General features: G+C 41.4%; 1 protein-coding gene across 8 annotated transcripts in view; it reads left to right on the plus strand.

The window, feature by feature from the left end:
• GARRE1 (granule associated Rac and RHOG effector 1) overlaps positions 1–16164 on the plus strand; it is a 78086-nt gene that overhangs the window by 30073 nt on the left and 31849 nt on the right. The gene's annotated exons all lie outside the window — the stretch shown is intronic.

Consider the following 16164-nt stretch of genomic DNA (forward strand, 5'->3'; position numbering starts at 1 on the left):
TTTACATTTGGATGTGTGTTTGATTCTTATGGTTAAACATTTCTTGGGGGCTTTGATAATCAAAATGAAATGTCCTCCCTCTTTCAGGGTTCTAGATTAGAATGTAAGATTAGAATACAAATTTCGGGGGCACCTGGGTGGCTCAGCCAGTTGAGCATCTGCCTTTGGCTTAGGTCGTGATCCTGGGGTCCTGCAATCAAGGCCCACATCAAGCTCCCTGCTAATAAGCTTCTCCCTCTACCTCTTCCTCTGCTTGTACTTTGTCTCTTAAATAAATAAATAAATAAATAAATAAATAAATAAATAAATAAATAAATAAATAAATAAACTTAAAAAAAAATACAAATTTCCTTCAGAATAAAGGTGACTTTTTTCCTTCCTTCATTTAGGAAATCATTTATTCAACTGATCTGCTACCAGATTAGTGTCACTAATTATTACAACTGCTAAATTTTAAAAATTATTGTTATCTGCTTGGAGAGTTCTTCTGAGTTTGATGTCTCAAGTCCTTGTATATTTTAGCAGCACATCAGAAATTAGGTTCCTGGATGCTAGGAGAGAGAATGTCCCTTTCACCCTGGGGCTGAATTTGATGTTGGGAAATCATATCTTCAAGCCAACCCTGAAGGTTGGGGTAGCTAACCAAGCTAATTTATACTTCTGTGGGTTTTGAAAAAAGGGTAGGCTATTAAGGGACATGACTAATTTTTATTATGTTTAAAAGTGATTTTTAGACATTTCCAAAAGAGTTTAGAATTATATTTGACGGACATCTGGCTGGCTCAGTCAGTAGAGCATGTAACTCTCAATCCAAGGTCATGAGTTGAAACCCCGTGTTGGACATGGAGCCTGTTAAACCAAAAAGAGAGAGAGAGAACTGTACTTGAAAAGACAGTATTATTGGTATAAATTGGGGGTCATCAATTTTATTTTTTGTACAGAACAAATAGTAAATTCTAGGAATCACGGACCACATGTGGTCTCTGTCACATCATCATCTTTTTTTTAAAATAACTTTTTAAAAATGTAAAAACCGGTCTTAACTTGCAGACCTATCTTTTGAACTGGATTTGGCCCATTGACTGTAGTTTGTTGAGTCTGCTGATATAAATGTATAATGGTCTCCTTGGGTCATTCTCTATATGTATATTTTAAGATGTATTTATTTATTTATTCATGAGAGACACACAGAGAGAGAGGCAGAGACACAGGCAGAGGGAGAAACAGGCTCCATGCAGGGAGCCCAATGTGGGACTCGATCCCAGGACCCTCGGATCACACCCTGAACTGAAGGCAGACGCTCAACCACTGAGCCACCAGGCCTCCCAAGGGTTATTCTATTTTGAATCTGTCCCAGGTATATTTTACCTGTCCCAGGTAATTAAACATTTCTGATTATTTCTATGATTACATCTTATATTCAGGGAAATTACCATTTTGAAGTGTTTTTAAAATGGCTTCTGATAGTTTAAAGTATTTTTTTGAGTAACACATGTAAAGCATACATAAAGCATTTTTTTGGAATATATGCTTTTCAAAAGAAATTCAAAGAGTGAAACAGAACGGGATGTTTGTTTGAAAATAAACGGAAATCTTAAAAAGAAAAAGAAAAAAAAAAACTAAGGCCAAATGCTTTTATTTATTTTTTAAAAGATTTTATTTATTTTTTCATGAGAGACACAGAGAGAGGCAGAAACACAGGCAGAGGGAGAAGTAAACTCCCTGCAGGAAGCCCGATGTGGGACTCCATCCCAGGACCCCAGGGTCACAACCTGCTCTGAAGGCAGATGCTCAACCATGGAGCCACCAGGTGCCCCCAAATGCTTCTGTTTTAACCTGAACATCATCGAACCCTTTTTCAGGCCGTGCTTCCAGGTGCTGGAGGAGCCAGAGCTAGACACGCATGGCCAGTGCCCTTGCCCCCACATCAGAACCACTAGAGCAGGATGAACCCACCCTGAGGACTAGGGGTTTAGGAGGCCACTGGGCTGAAGCTGTACCTCTCTTGGCCCTTCTGCTTCCTTGAGGCCAGGATGAACCACTTGAACTGAGAAGGAGAAATATTTCTAATTGTTGTGGTTTGGAATTTTGACTTGGCTTTCCCCATTGAAATGTGTGATTGGGATAGCTGGAATACTACCATGTTTTTGTACATACTAGGCTAAACAGGCTTTGGAGGCTAGACCTGAAAGTGCTATTGATGGGTTTTAGAATGTATGGGTGTATTCTAAGTTTCAAACAGCTGACTTATGAGTAAATCCTAAAATGTGGTTGCCAAGTGCAGGCCTACAGACTTTTGACATTTTGCCTTTTCCACAGAGCAGTATTTACGGTTTCTGGAACTTATGTACTGCCATAGACCAGTAAGGATGTCATGCTCAGAATGTTCACCAATTCAGATGGAATGGCTGGGCATTTGGGTTTTTTCCTGTTAGTCTTTTTAGGGTTTTACCAGAAAGGCCGGGAGAGACTCTAACATTCATCCTTGAGGCCTAACAATGCTGAACTTGACGAGCTAGCTGTGGACCTCTGCTGAGAAGCTTAGTCCTGGACTGTGAGGGAGGAAAACTCTGAACTCAGTGTTCAAATGCTTGACCACCCCCCACTTTTTAAAGATTTTATTTATTTAAGAGAAAGAGAAAAGAGAGCATGAGTAGAGGGGAGGGGTGAGGGTGGGGTTGGAAGGAGAAACAGACTCCCAGTTGATCAAGGATCCCAGGACTCTGGGATCATGACCTGAGCCTAGGACAGCCACTTAACTGACTGAGTCTCCCAGGCGTCCCTCAAATGCTTGGCCATTTTAAACCTAAGAGAAAGCACCAATCCCACTGTCTTCTCCCTAAAGGGTTCTCAGAGATGCCTCTCATGTTCCCTTACTTACTGCCAGGTTTGGGATATGCTCATTGATCCTGGTGCCTATGTCTAGGAACTCCACTTACTTTGTGCTCTGGGGCAAGCAGGGTGTACATGGGTCCTGTCCCATCTGTACTGGTCAGTGACTTGCCCCTTACCCTGGTGCTTCAGCCCTCACAGTCTCACTGTTAAAAACTCACTGTCAGAGAGGTGAGCTGTGACCATGGTGTTTCATTAGGTAACAGGAGCTTGTGACACTGTTATGGGACATGGAGTCAGAAGACCTAGACTTAGAAAATGACTGCTGCTTACTGTCCGCACAGCCTTGAGCAAATCTTCCAATATAAAAAAAAAAAAAAATCTCCCAATATCTCTAAGCCTCATTTTGCCCATCTATAAAGTGGAATTATCAGGGTGCCTGGTTGTCTCAGTTGGAAGAGCATGATTCTTGATCTCAGGGGTGTCGGTAGAGACCTGCTATCTGTCTTTTATCTTTGAATCTGTGAGCATCTCCACTGGTGATTCTTCAGATTGTGTTAATTCCAGTATTCCTGTAAAGTGCCAGGCTAGCTAAAATGAGTGGTTAATTTCTCTTTGATTTTATATACCTCAGTACCCTTTGTTTGTAGAAATCTGTTATCCTTTACAATTAAACCATGTAGTTCATAGGAAAGCAGTGTAGAGGGCCGCCCAGGTAGCTCAGCTGTTTATTGCCTCCTTCAGCCCAGGGCATGATCCTGGAGACCCAGGATCGAGTACCACATCAGGCTCCCTGTATGGGGCCTGCTTTTCCCTCTGCCTGTGCCTCTGTCTCTTTCTCTCTCTCTTTCTGATCTCTCATGAATAAATAAATAAAATCTTTAGAAAAAAAATAATAAAGCAGTATAAATAGTCCTGTAAAATGGTTTTCTTTTCTTTTTTTTTTTTTTTTGGTTTTTTATTTATTAGAAACTTATAAATGTCCACCTCTTTTTACAAGGATCTGTCACTTGTCTTAAATTCTTTTTCAGTACAAATGTAAGAGAATCAAATTGACTTATGATTCATGCCTTTGTTCCACAGATATTTATTGCACACTTTATTTGTACCAGGTACTGTTCTAGGCGCAAAGGATACAGTAGTGAACAAGATAGAAATTCCTCCTTTCAGGTAGATAAAAGAGGACTGCAATCTTAGATAAGAGGGTTAGAAAAGGCATCACTAAGGTGACATTTGAGTTGTTAGAAAGCAAAATTCAACTGAGTATATTTTAAAGATTTTATTGGCTTTATTCAGCTATTCATGAGTCAGGCAGCATCTCATCTAGCAGATAGAAAGGAGCTCCAAAGAGCTATACAGAACAAAAGACTTTTATAGGCAGAAGGGAGTCAGGAAAGAAAGTTTCAAACATAGTGGATTGGCTCGGGCAAGGCCACCTTCCTCTAGGAAGGGGTCCCTCAGGTGAATTACCTCACTAGGTAATCACCTAATCAGATGATTCCAGATTGACAGGTTATAGGTATCATTTCTGGGAGAGGCTGAAATTGCAGTCAGGCTAAGTATTAAGTCTTGGTTTGCTGAGGTGGGTCAGAATCTATCTGGGGCTCCTTGTTTCTTTTTTTGAATAAAGACTTGAAGGAAGTGAAGGAATAAGCCCTGTTGATAACCAGAAACAGGATTCTGGGCAGAGGCAACAGCTACTGCAAAGTTTCTGAGGCAGGAGGAACCTAAGTGTTTGGAGAGTGGTGAGGACCTATTGTGGCTGAAACAGCAGAAGAGAGAGAACTGGGCATGAGGTCAGAAAGGTCATGAGGTCAGCCTTTGAAGGGAAGGTAGAGGGAGGGCAGCAGGACAGGATCCTTGCGCAGTGAGTGAGCAGTGTTGTCACTTCCCTGGCTTCCTTCACCCCTTGACTGCTCCAGGGCTCTGGTTTCACAGTGGGGCCTCACTGTTGGGAGGGTGTGGCCCTCTGGGGAGGTGCTGTGCATTCCAGAAGCCCAGGGCAGCTGTACGGATCCCAGGAGTTATAGTTCTTTAAGGGGACTATATTTTATGTCTTCTGGCAATTTTATTGACTTTCCAGGTATCACTACCTTGTAAATGGGCAGGCATACTTTAAATCAAATCTTTATGTAATTGAACTTTGGCTTTCAGTTTGATGCATTGATAAATGTCTTTCGTGTACTGTGTTATTGCCCATGTATCTGAAATAATTCATTTGTGTGCTGACTGACGCTTAAGAACCTTAATTCAGGTATATTAACATTTATTTTGGGTAGATATATGCCAAAAATATTGTAGAGTAACAGTAATGGAAAATATTAGGGACTGGTTTCAAAATATGATTTTCATTAACCTGAAAAGAATAAAAATTGCCTGTTGGTTTGTTTTGTTTTGTTTTGCCTAAAGGTAAAATTCAATGTTACTTCTTTCTTTTCTTTCTGTTTTGACTAGTAGATCTTCCATAATAGACTGTGGAGTAAATGTTTCGTAACTGTGCCAAATGAAAATCCGCATTGCTGTGGAAACTGAAGCTCACTTCATAAAAAGCTTATATAGTTCTAGTTTCTAGGCGGTTGCTAATTTCTAGCCACTCTTTTTGGCTTATTCTTTTATTGAGGTGCCTCTTCTATTATCTAAATTGTCTTCATATTTTAGCCTTTAGAAGAACCTATAATTAGTTTAAGCAGTTGGAATTTGAGTGATTTTGTAAACTTCATTGTGGAACAACAAGATTTACTGTCTGCCAAGCCCATTCTATGTGGGTGGAAGCCACCAGGGCCAGAGGGCATCTGCCGCTCCAGAGGCACTGGATCCTTTGATTTTGATTGGCCAAGACACACTGTGCAACCAACTCATTATTCTGAAAATTGCTAATTAAAAGAAAAATAAGGAATTAAGCAAATTTCTCGCTTCTCCAGTACAGCTATTTTTCAGGGTAACCAAATAGCCATAATAGATGGGGGATGTTTCTTCTATTTAGAAGAATCTCAGTATTCTTGTATGTAGAATGGATGATATAATTAGGAAAGTCACTATCTTGCACACATAATGAATTAACTGACTCAGGCAAGTGGTCAACAATGGAGGATAAAACCAGTTGATAAAAGGTCATCGGAGAACTTCATAAGGGAAAGATCAGGCTTTTCCCACCCAAATCCATTGGTCTACCTCAACATCACTGAAAATGAGACAACCAGTTATTTGATCATGAATCACACAGTACCCCCATAGTATATTCTTGCCTTTCTCCGTCCCCAGAGTGGGAGGGGACCTGAAATAATCTCATCAATCTTCTTGAATGAATTTCCGGTCTACATAAAATATGGGATGTATTAGAGCAAATTATATAACTGGGTCTTTGGTTGATTGAGATTTTCTTCAAAACATTCCAGCAAAAAAAAAAAAAAAAAAAAAGGTGATGTTCAAGAGAAGGGTGAAAAAAACATGGCAAAATGTTGGTAATTATTGGAGCTTTTTTATGAGTATATAAGGATTTGTTATAATCTCCTTTTGTGTTTGGACATTTTCCAAGTTAAAGGGAGAGAGAAACTTACATTAGGAGTAGTGTATCAGGAATACTCCATAAATGATTTCATTCCGTGGAGGATTTGTGCATATGAAGTGGTCTTGTAACAGAAAGGGGAGTGTTTAGGAAGACTCTTCTGTTTTTTGTCCACTCATGGAATAGTCCACTTCTGGCACTTCTGATCACCAAATGCCAGGTAGTTCTGGATCAGTTTTAACACTATTTTCCTGAAGTTAGCATCAGACCCCACAGTTTAAGGGCTCAGTCCTACAGGAAGGTCCTCCTCCCTTTACACTCCAATCACAAGTGCTAGGTGTTGTTACCCCTGCTGTAAAGTAGAGGTTCTCATGACCTCCACCATGGGTTCAGTTAATTTGCTAGAGCAGCTCACAGAACTCTGAAAAACATTTTACATACTGAATATAAAAGAATATAACATAAACTCAGGTATGGTTTAGAGAGGCTTGGTATGAATAACAAAACACTTTATCTTTCTTATCAGAGAAAATTCCAAGGGTTTTATGAGCTATGTGCCAGGAACCTTGGAAGAAGACCAACATATATATTTCTTGCTATAAATCATAATTTTGCAAGGAGTATTATTGAGTAAGTTGTAGTGATGAAATAAATGCAGGTACTTTTCAGAAAAATGAAGAAAATAAAAGTGAATCAAGGAAGAAAATGAGAATAGAGGACCCTCCCACCCCAGGCAGGACCCCTACAGCGGGTAGGAGTCAAGGTGTACTCCTAATTTTGGTGACTAAAATGGCAATGTTTAGGAGAAATTTAGGAGGAGAAGATTAAAAATGTCGCAGTTGCTGAAAAGGTTGAGTGAACGTAAGGGAAATACAGGGTTTGGTGGGAGAATTACAAAAGAGTTCGTGGAGTATAATTTTACATAGAACTAGCTTTCCTGAATTATTCTTTATTCTAAATGTTTATGGTTACTAGTGGTTAGCTTGTGAGATCTCACAGGATTGGAGAGCAGTCTGTTTGAGCAGCCTCCTTCGTCTTTATAAATCAGGATTCTAAGTGTGTGTAAGATGACATTCACCTACAGTCCTCTGAGACCAGCATAGACAGGGGATGTGTCCTCTGCACCTCTGGCCAGGGTGGTCTTCCTGCAGAGGGGCTTGTTTGCTGTATCTGTTCCTCCATGAGACTGCGTTTCCTGGCCTTTGAGCTAATGCTGATGTGTTCAGAGCCAGGAAAGTAGAAATAGCCTGATGTGAAAGAACCCTATGAGTCCTTGCTCATTCCAGGACCCTCGCTGCTGCCGCCCACCATCCTGGAAAAAATACACAGGAGCTAGCTGCAAGATGGCAGAGATGAGTGAGGATAGTCCAAAGTGCTCTGCGACTTGTGGGCGAGACACACAAATGTGTAGACTGGGACATGAGGTGTGATGCTGTGTGGGGGGGATGCAGGTGGAAAATAGCCTCAAGCCTGACTGTCAGTTGCTTCAGTGTTCTCCTGCTCCACTCAGTCTGACAAGACCTACCCCCTCGTCCCAGAACTTCCTACCCAGCCTGGAAGCGGTTAGGGCAGGGAGCCAGGTAGGCCCTGGTAAGAATTTAGGTTTTATACAGAATGAAATGGGACTTTTTTAAGGGAGGAGGTTGAACAAGAAGCCGATATGATTGGATTTGTTTTTTAAAAATTATGGCTACAGGGGATGCCTGTGTGGCTCAGCGGTTGAGCGTCTGCCTTTGGCTCCAGGCATGATCCTGGGGTCCTGGGATTGAGTCCCACATCGGGCTCCTTGCATGGAGCCTGCTTCTCCCTCTGCCTGAGTCTCTGCCTCTCTTCCTCTCTGTGCCTTTCATTAATAAATAAATAAATAAAATCTTTAAAAAAAAAATTATGGCTACAAGTGATGGGAACCAAACTCAAAATAGTTGAATGACAATAAAAGCAAAAAGTCACTAATAGTTATACATGCCGGGCTCTGTTCTGAGACTCTGCACATTACCTCACTGAACACTGTTAATAACCTTATGAGTTGGTACTGTTTATATTTCTATTTTGTGGATGAGGAGACTGAGTTGTGGAGAGGTTAAGCCATTTATCCAAAGTCTCCTTGGCAGATCTAGATTTTAGAACCAGGCTTTAGACTCATTCTGACTCTGGAGTGCAAACTCTTGACTGTAGCACTGAATGGCCTCTCAGCCAAACAATGTATTGACCTAGGAAGCTGAAGAAAATAAGCTCTTTGGGCGTAGCTGGATTCAGGGGCTCACACTGTACCCAAAAGACTCAGCTTTGTCTCTTCTCTCTGCCTTCAGGAATGTTCCCTTGTTTCCAGGCAGACTCTCCATGCCTGAGCCCCCAGCAACTCAGAAGAAGTACCTCTGCTTTCCCTGAGGTTCTGATAGAACTCCAGAACTAAGTCTGGTTGGCTTGGCTTGGGTCACTTTGCCTGTCCTTGGACGCTGTGATCAGAAAGGTTAAGCTGACACACTGATTGGCCAGGCTTGACTATATGCCTACCACTCCCCCTCCCCACCCCAGGCTGGGGTGCACACAGTCAGCTTCACCCATGCTGAGTGCAGGTAGAGGGGCTCCTGGAGGGGCTGCCTCCAGAGGAGGCTACACCCAGATGAGAGCTAGAGGGAGTTAGAGGATGAGAAGCACAGTTATAACCTTACATAAGCGGTGCTAAATTGTTTTGTTTTTCAGGATTTTAGTCATTATGTTTTTCTGTGAAGCCTTCTGTTATATCAGTAAAATTCCATAGTCTCCTTCCTAATGACTATGTATATTCTCAAAATCCTTAAGTAATTTATATTTCAGTAGTTCTAATGAATGAAATAGTATTTTAAAGGTTTTTTCTATAATATGGAAACCCCATTGATTTATGTCTCCTTGCACGTGACTGAATTCAGTGATTCTAATGTTTCAATTAGTTTACTTGGGGTTTTTGGCATATGTGGTTATGGCATCTGCATGTTTCTTCCCTTCCAGTAGTTACGTATCTTATTGTGTTGACCATAATTTATTTTAAGATTTATTTATTTGAGAGAGAGAGAGAAAGAAAACTTTTGCAAGCTGGAGGAGGGGCAGAGAGAGAGGGAGAAGGAGAGAAGACTCCCTGCTCAGCGCAGAATGGGGATCCCAGCATGGGTAGGGCTCCATCTCAGGACTGAGATCATGACCTGAGCTGAAATCAAGTACTGACCACTCAACAGACTAAGCCAACCAGGTGCCCCAGCCATAAATTTTAATATATAAAATAATCAGCTTTAAGAGTGAGCATCCCCTGAGACGCCTGGGTGGCTCAGCGGTTGAGCATCTGCCTTTGGCATGGGGCATGATCCTGGGGTCCCAGGATCGAGTCCCACATCAGGTTCCCTGCAGGGAGCCTGCTTCTCCCTCTGCCTGTGTCTCTGCCTCTCTCTCTCTCTCTGTGTGTCTCTCATGAATAAATAAATAAAATTGTAAAAAAAAAAAAAATTGAGCATCCTTGTTTTGGTCCTCATTGTAATGAGAATGTTTTGGATATATTACTGTCAAGTATTGATTTAATTTAGTTTTTCTTATACATGGTGCATACTTATGGTAAAAAAAAATTCGAACATTTCTGAATAGCATAAGTCTCTTCCAAAAATAGTGATTCTTCTTTCCAATTCTACACCAGTCCCAGATATAACTAATATTGTCTTCTGTATCTATGCAGATGGCAGCAAATAAATATGCACACTGAAACATATAAGGAAAATACATCTTTTTATTCCTTTACACATGTCTCTAAGCAGCATACCCATTAATTACAATAGAGGTTCTTAGTTTGAAAGAAAAAGCATACAGTTCCAAGCCATAACAAATGTTATGCCTGACTGTTCATCCATGGATGAGTGTGTTGCTCACAGGAAAGCGTTGTGTAGTGTCTAGACTTCCTTTCTCCACAATAGTTGTGATCTCCCCTATGTCTATTAGTGATGTCACTCTCAAAATAATCTCAAAGTTTGTAGCGGGTGTCTGTGGGTTGGCTGCAGAAGAGCCATCCAGGGAAAGTAAGCAGGAAAAGTTTTCGGGGAAGAATCTGATGTCATTTGTATTTTTGATATCCTGCCCTCAGCCCTGTAGTCACCATGCTGCTCCTGGCTTGGCCTGGCACTTTAAAAAAAAAAAAAATTATGCATTTATGTATTAGAGGGAGCATGAGCAGGGGAAGAGGCAGAGGGAGAAGAAAAGAGAGAGCATCCTCAAGCAGATTCCTCACTGAGTGCAGGGCCCAACATGGGGCTTGATCCCAGGACCCCAAGATTATGACCTGAGCTGAAATCAAGAGTTGGACACTCAACCGACTGAGCCAGGTGCCCCTTGGCTTGGCACTTTTATGTGGAGGGTAGAAACTGCTTTCTTTCCTTCTTTCAACAAATACACGAGAGGGATTATCTACTGTGTCCCAGGCACTGAGAACGCAACCAAGAGCAAAACAAAGACCTACTCTCATCCAGCTTAGCTCCTGGGTGGGTATATAGACAAAAAAATAATAATAATAAAAAATACAAAATAAATAAAAAAATAAAAAAATTAATAGCACATACAAATGGAATGTCAGGTAGTGGGGAGTGCTGCAAAGAGAAATGAAGACAGATTGAGGGGGGCAGAGGGAGGTAAAGGAAAGGCCGAGGTTGGGACATTTGAGCAAAGACTGTCAGAGCAACAACCATACAAATTCCAGGGGGAAGGATGCTCCAGATAGGGTAGTGGTTCATTCACCAGTGGGTCAGGATGGGCTCTCACTCAGAGGACACTTGGCAATGTCTAGAAGTATTTTCAATTGTCATAAAAATGACATCTCCCTTTTTTTTCCATGCTAGAGATGGGGTAAGAGGAGTTTCACTCATTGAGAAGAACTTGAGTGGTACCCCAAAGGGCCCAGAATGGTTTTAAGGAGCAGGTTTGAACTTTCATACAAAGGAGTCGGAGTTTTACTAACTCACTGTATATTCTGGGGACAAATTTTTTCATCTTTTAAGACCTTAGTCTCCTTCTCTGCTTCTGACCGGTATCCCATCCTTCCTATCCCACACATATACACCCATGATGGGATGGTGTTTCTGTAGGAAGTAGGGAATATCAGGTAACCAGACTCAGGCCCCAGATCCCGAAAGGACATAAGTTTGCAGGAGCACAAAGCTCTTTGATTTATCTGATTATCAATTCAAATTTATTTGGAGAAGGCAGAATGTTGGTATTTCTTTCCTTACAGCCTGTCAGGTTGCATTTCATTCTTGCAGCAGAGCAGAAGTGTGGGTATTCAAAAGCTCCCCTCTGGTGCCACATTCACACTCTTCTGCAGCCCTTAGTCTCTCAGAAATCACCCTAAGAGGAAGGGATTTCCCTCTTCTTTTTGGTTTAAAAGAAAAAAAAAAACAGTAAATATTTGAAAATGTATTCAAAACAGTATGATCTGAGAGGTTGTGGTTACTGCACCTCCAACCAGTACTGCTCACATCTCACAAGTAAAGACCAGCAGTGCTGCTGACAACACACGGACAACATGCAGCACTGCATGGGACAGCCCCCCTCCAACAGTGAAGTCTCTGGCTCCCAATGTTAACAGTGTTGATGTTGAGAAACCCTGAGGTAGTGGGAACTGACTTGTGGAAGGCTTGAGGCAGGAGCTGTGCTCAGAATTTTTGAGGAACAGCAAAAAAGCAGGGCGACTGAGCTCAGATAAGGATAGGAAAAAAGTTCAGAGAATAGTCAGGGGCCAGATCACACAGGATATTTGTAGGACAGAATGAGGACTAGGGATTTTCTTCTGATCACAGTGGAAAGCCATTGGAAGATTTTGAGCAGGGGAGTGCAATAATCTGATTTCTGTTTTACAATAATCTGTTTCCTGTGTGGAAAATAGATTCTAGGGAAGAGAGGAGATGCCATTAATCATCTCCCAAAAGCCAATCTCCCCTTCTTCCTTAGCAACACAACTCTGGGTTTGTTTGTGTTATGTTTTCAGGCATATTGTGCCTGGAAAAGAGACCATATTTCAGCCTTCCTTATACCTGGGAGTGACTTGAATAAGTTCTGGTCTGTGAAGATGTAACTAGAGGTTTGGGATGAGTCTACGGCTCCAGTTTGCTTGTCGAGAACGCAGGCAAATGGCTGACCATCATTTAGCCATTTAGACCTATAAGACAATTAAAGAATGTGGGCCTTGTTTGAGGATGCAGAGCAGAAAGATGGGAGCTGGGTTCTTTGTGATACCCAGGAGTCCCCATCCCAGCTCTGGACTGCCTAACCCTAGGTTTATTTTTACCTTAGAAAGAAGAAAGAAGTAAACATTACTCTTGCTTAAGCCATTGCATTTGCTGTTGTTGTGTGTAGATAGACCTAATCCTAATTGAATGGAAGAGGAAGATCAGTTAAGAGGTTATTATAGTAATTAATCCAAGCAAAAGATGATTGTAGCTTGAATGTTAGCAGAGGAGGTGACTGGAAGCAGTTGTACTTGTTTTTAAGTGTACAGCTCAGAGGCATTAGGTACATTCCCACTGTTGTGCAACCTTCCTCATCCATCTCCAGAATGTTTTCATCTTCCCAACTGAAACCCTGCTCCCTTTAAACAATAACTCCCATTCCACCCTTCTCCCAAGCCCAGGAAACCACCATTCTACCTTCTGTCTAGGTACCTCATATAAGTGGGATTGTACAATATTTGTCTTTTTGTAACAGGCTCCTTTCATTTACCATTATGTCTTTAAGGCTCATTCATATTGTAGCATGTGTCAGAGTTTCCTTCCTTTTTAAGGCTGATTAATATTCTAGCAGTTTCATTTAAATGTAGCATTGTGGGACATGTGTGTGCATGCATGAGAGAAAGAAAGAAGATTCAAAGATGACTCCAGGGCTTATCCCACGAGCACTTGGCCCACTGGTAGTGCTCTTTACTGAGATGGGGAGCAGTGGGGCAAGAGTAGGTTGGAAAAATAGGTCTGCAGTGCCTATAAGACATCCCAGGGGCAATGTCAAGTAGATAGTTGGATATACAAATTTGGAGTTCAAGGCTGAGGGCCAGACAGGAGATAGGAACTTAGGAACAGTTGAGTCAATAGATGGTATTTAAAGTTGTAAAACTGGACCAGGACATCAAGGAAGTAAACATAACCAGAGAACCAGAGGGAGAATCCAATGACGAGTGAGCCCTGCGGCACTCCAGTATTTAGAGGTGAGGAAATGACTCGAAGGAGCCTAGGGGGTCTGCTGAAGGAGCAGCCAGAGAGTGAGATAGAGATGGAGCAGGTGCAGTGTCTTGAAAGCCAAGAGAAGCAAGTGTTTCAGGAAGGGGCGAGGGGCCCACTGTCCCAGATGCTGCTGAGAGGAGGTGAGAGACCGGCTTCCCCACCTCAGCCCAAGACTCCTGAGTGATATTTGATAATTATCCTTATTAGTTAAGATTTATAGCAATGTAACTAAAACTTCCTATGTTGCATGATAATAAATTGTTGATATATTTTCTTTTGGAAAGCACGCTATAAGGCAGAACATATAAACAATCTAGTGTTACCAAAAAACCCACTTATACATACAAATATAGGCTGTACAGGAAACATGTAATCAGTGGTTATATCTAGTTAGTGATATTTGGTAGATTTTTATATAGCTGATCTTTTTTCCCCCTAATTTATTTACAGTGATTATGCATTCCTGATGTGTTAAAGGTTTTGTGCACCAGAGTGCTCTGCCCACGAAGTAGTTCTGAAACTGTCTCTGTTGATATTTTCACCAGCAGGCGAGAGCAGCGTGTCCAGAGCCAGAATATAATCTTGTGTGAATAATTAGCATTTGGTGTTGGCGCAGCCACCCTTGGGCACGTGTTAGCTTTTCTTTCGTTTCCTTGTTCTCTCTCCTATACATAGCGTGGCAACTTGCTCTAGGTTAATACCGACTGCAAAGAGATTTTTGTTGTTTTGTTAGTTGCTTTTTAAAAAAAATTTTAAATATTTAAACATTCACTGTAATCGGTTTTAAGTCAGACTATACATAGTTTCAGTAAGTTTGTTTTTTGCATTTTTATACTGTAATCTAATCTTTGCAAAGCACTTTCCATAGCCTGGGCATGGTCCACTGCATTCTCTATTTCTCTGGAGACACATTTAGGTCTCTATATTACATTCTGGTCTATTGGTTAGGTCATTATGTAATAACTCTGGAATTATCATACGAACAGAAGAGCAAGGTTGAGGCTACTTGGAACCAACTGTTAGGTTTAAGGTAAAAGTAAATATTGCGGAGGAAGAAATGATTGAATGACTTTGGAATTTCTAATAAAAGCAGCCAATCCAGATTGACTTCATTTCATTCACTCTAGACTTTTAAACTGATCAGAAATAAATGCTAAAATTCCTGGAAATGTTTAACAGTATGGTATATGTGATAGTTTTATTTGTTCTTCACTCTGGGGATGTGAGAAAGACGGATTGTTAAATGAGGTTGAATAGAAAATGAACTTGGTGAGACATGGTGTGTTTTAATGTGAAAATCACAAGGCATGTTGGGAGATGGAGTGGATTTGGGCATTCTATCATCCCAATACAGGCATATATTCAGGGCTGAGTCAGGCCTTGCTTGGCCCTAGAACAGTGGTGACTAAAACCAAATTTTGAAATATTCTAGGAAGGTAGAGTTCCATTGATCCTCAGCATCAGTGGTGATACTGAAAGGTGGTCTTTTGGGATTCAGAATACGGTGACCTTAAACTGAAATCTGTTTTAATTAACAAAATGTTAAGATTAAAAGATACCAAAAAGAAAAGGTTTTCTGATTCTATCCATCAGCATAATACCCTTAGCAGCAGATGTGGTATGTGTACATGGATATGAGAAAGTGAACTCATACCCTTTCCCACCATCATCAGGGAGTCCAAAAAACAAAGTTTCCTTTTAGTAGATCCTTGATGGCTGTCTATAATCCAGAATGCTCTGTGGACATTGAGAGGCAGGAGTGGCAAGTTTGCTGATGGTCTATATTCAGGAATTGGGCCTTTATAGGAATTTAAGTTACATTTAAAGGTTTCTCTTGGCATGCCTGGGTGGCTGAGCAGTTGAGCGTCTCCCTTTGGCTTAGGTCGTGATCCCAGGGTCCTGGGACTGAGTCCCGCATCGGCTCCCTGAATGGAGCCTGCTTCTCTCTCTGCCTGTCTCTGACTCTCTGTGTGTGTCTCTCATGAATAGATAAATAAAATCTTAAAAAAAAAAAAAAGTTTCTCTTAATTCAGAAGTCTGATATTGGCCTGAAGTTCTTTATTTTATTTATTTAAATAATCTCTACACTCAGCCTGGGGTTCAAACTCACAACCCTGAGATCAATCCCATAGTCCAGTCCGCACGCTCCTCCAACTGAGCCAGCCAGGTGCCCCTAGATTAATCTTTTAAAAATGCAAATGTCAATTAATTCTGATTGCTTTATTCAAAATTCTTAAATGAGACTGATGTGCTAAAGAACTGAACAGATGTTTTTGGGTTTGGAATTCCTCAAGAGGTAAGAGAAGCTGCTCTTTTTCCCAAGCCTCTGGTACCCTCTCCTCTTTCACATTGCTGTTCCCAGCCAGTCTTAGCAGCTGCTCTCTGCTGTGGAATCATAAACTTTGAGACTCATGCCACCTAGGAGTGCCACAGGCTACCCCACTCGATACTCTTGTCCCAGTCCCTTTTCCACCATCAGAGATGACTGAGCCATGCTTCTCGGTCTCTGTTCCCACCCCAGGGCCTGACACTGTGAGAAAATCAGGGTCCCTGCACCAGGGCTCCTCCTCTCTTCTAAGTAGCCACCTCTATTGTGGCTACATCCTG

The sequence above is a fragment of the Vulpes vulpes genome, chromosome 1, assembly GCF_048418805.1.
Source record: "Vulpes vulpes isolate BD-2025 chromosome 1, VulVul3, whole genome shotgun sequence".
NCBI lineage: Eukaryota > Metazoa > Chordata > Mammalia > Carnivora > Canidae > Vulpes > Vulpes vulpes.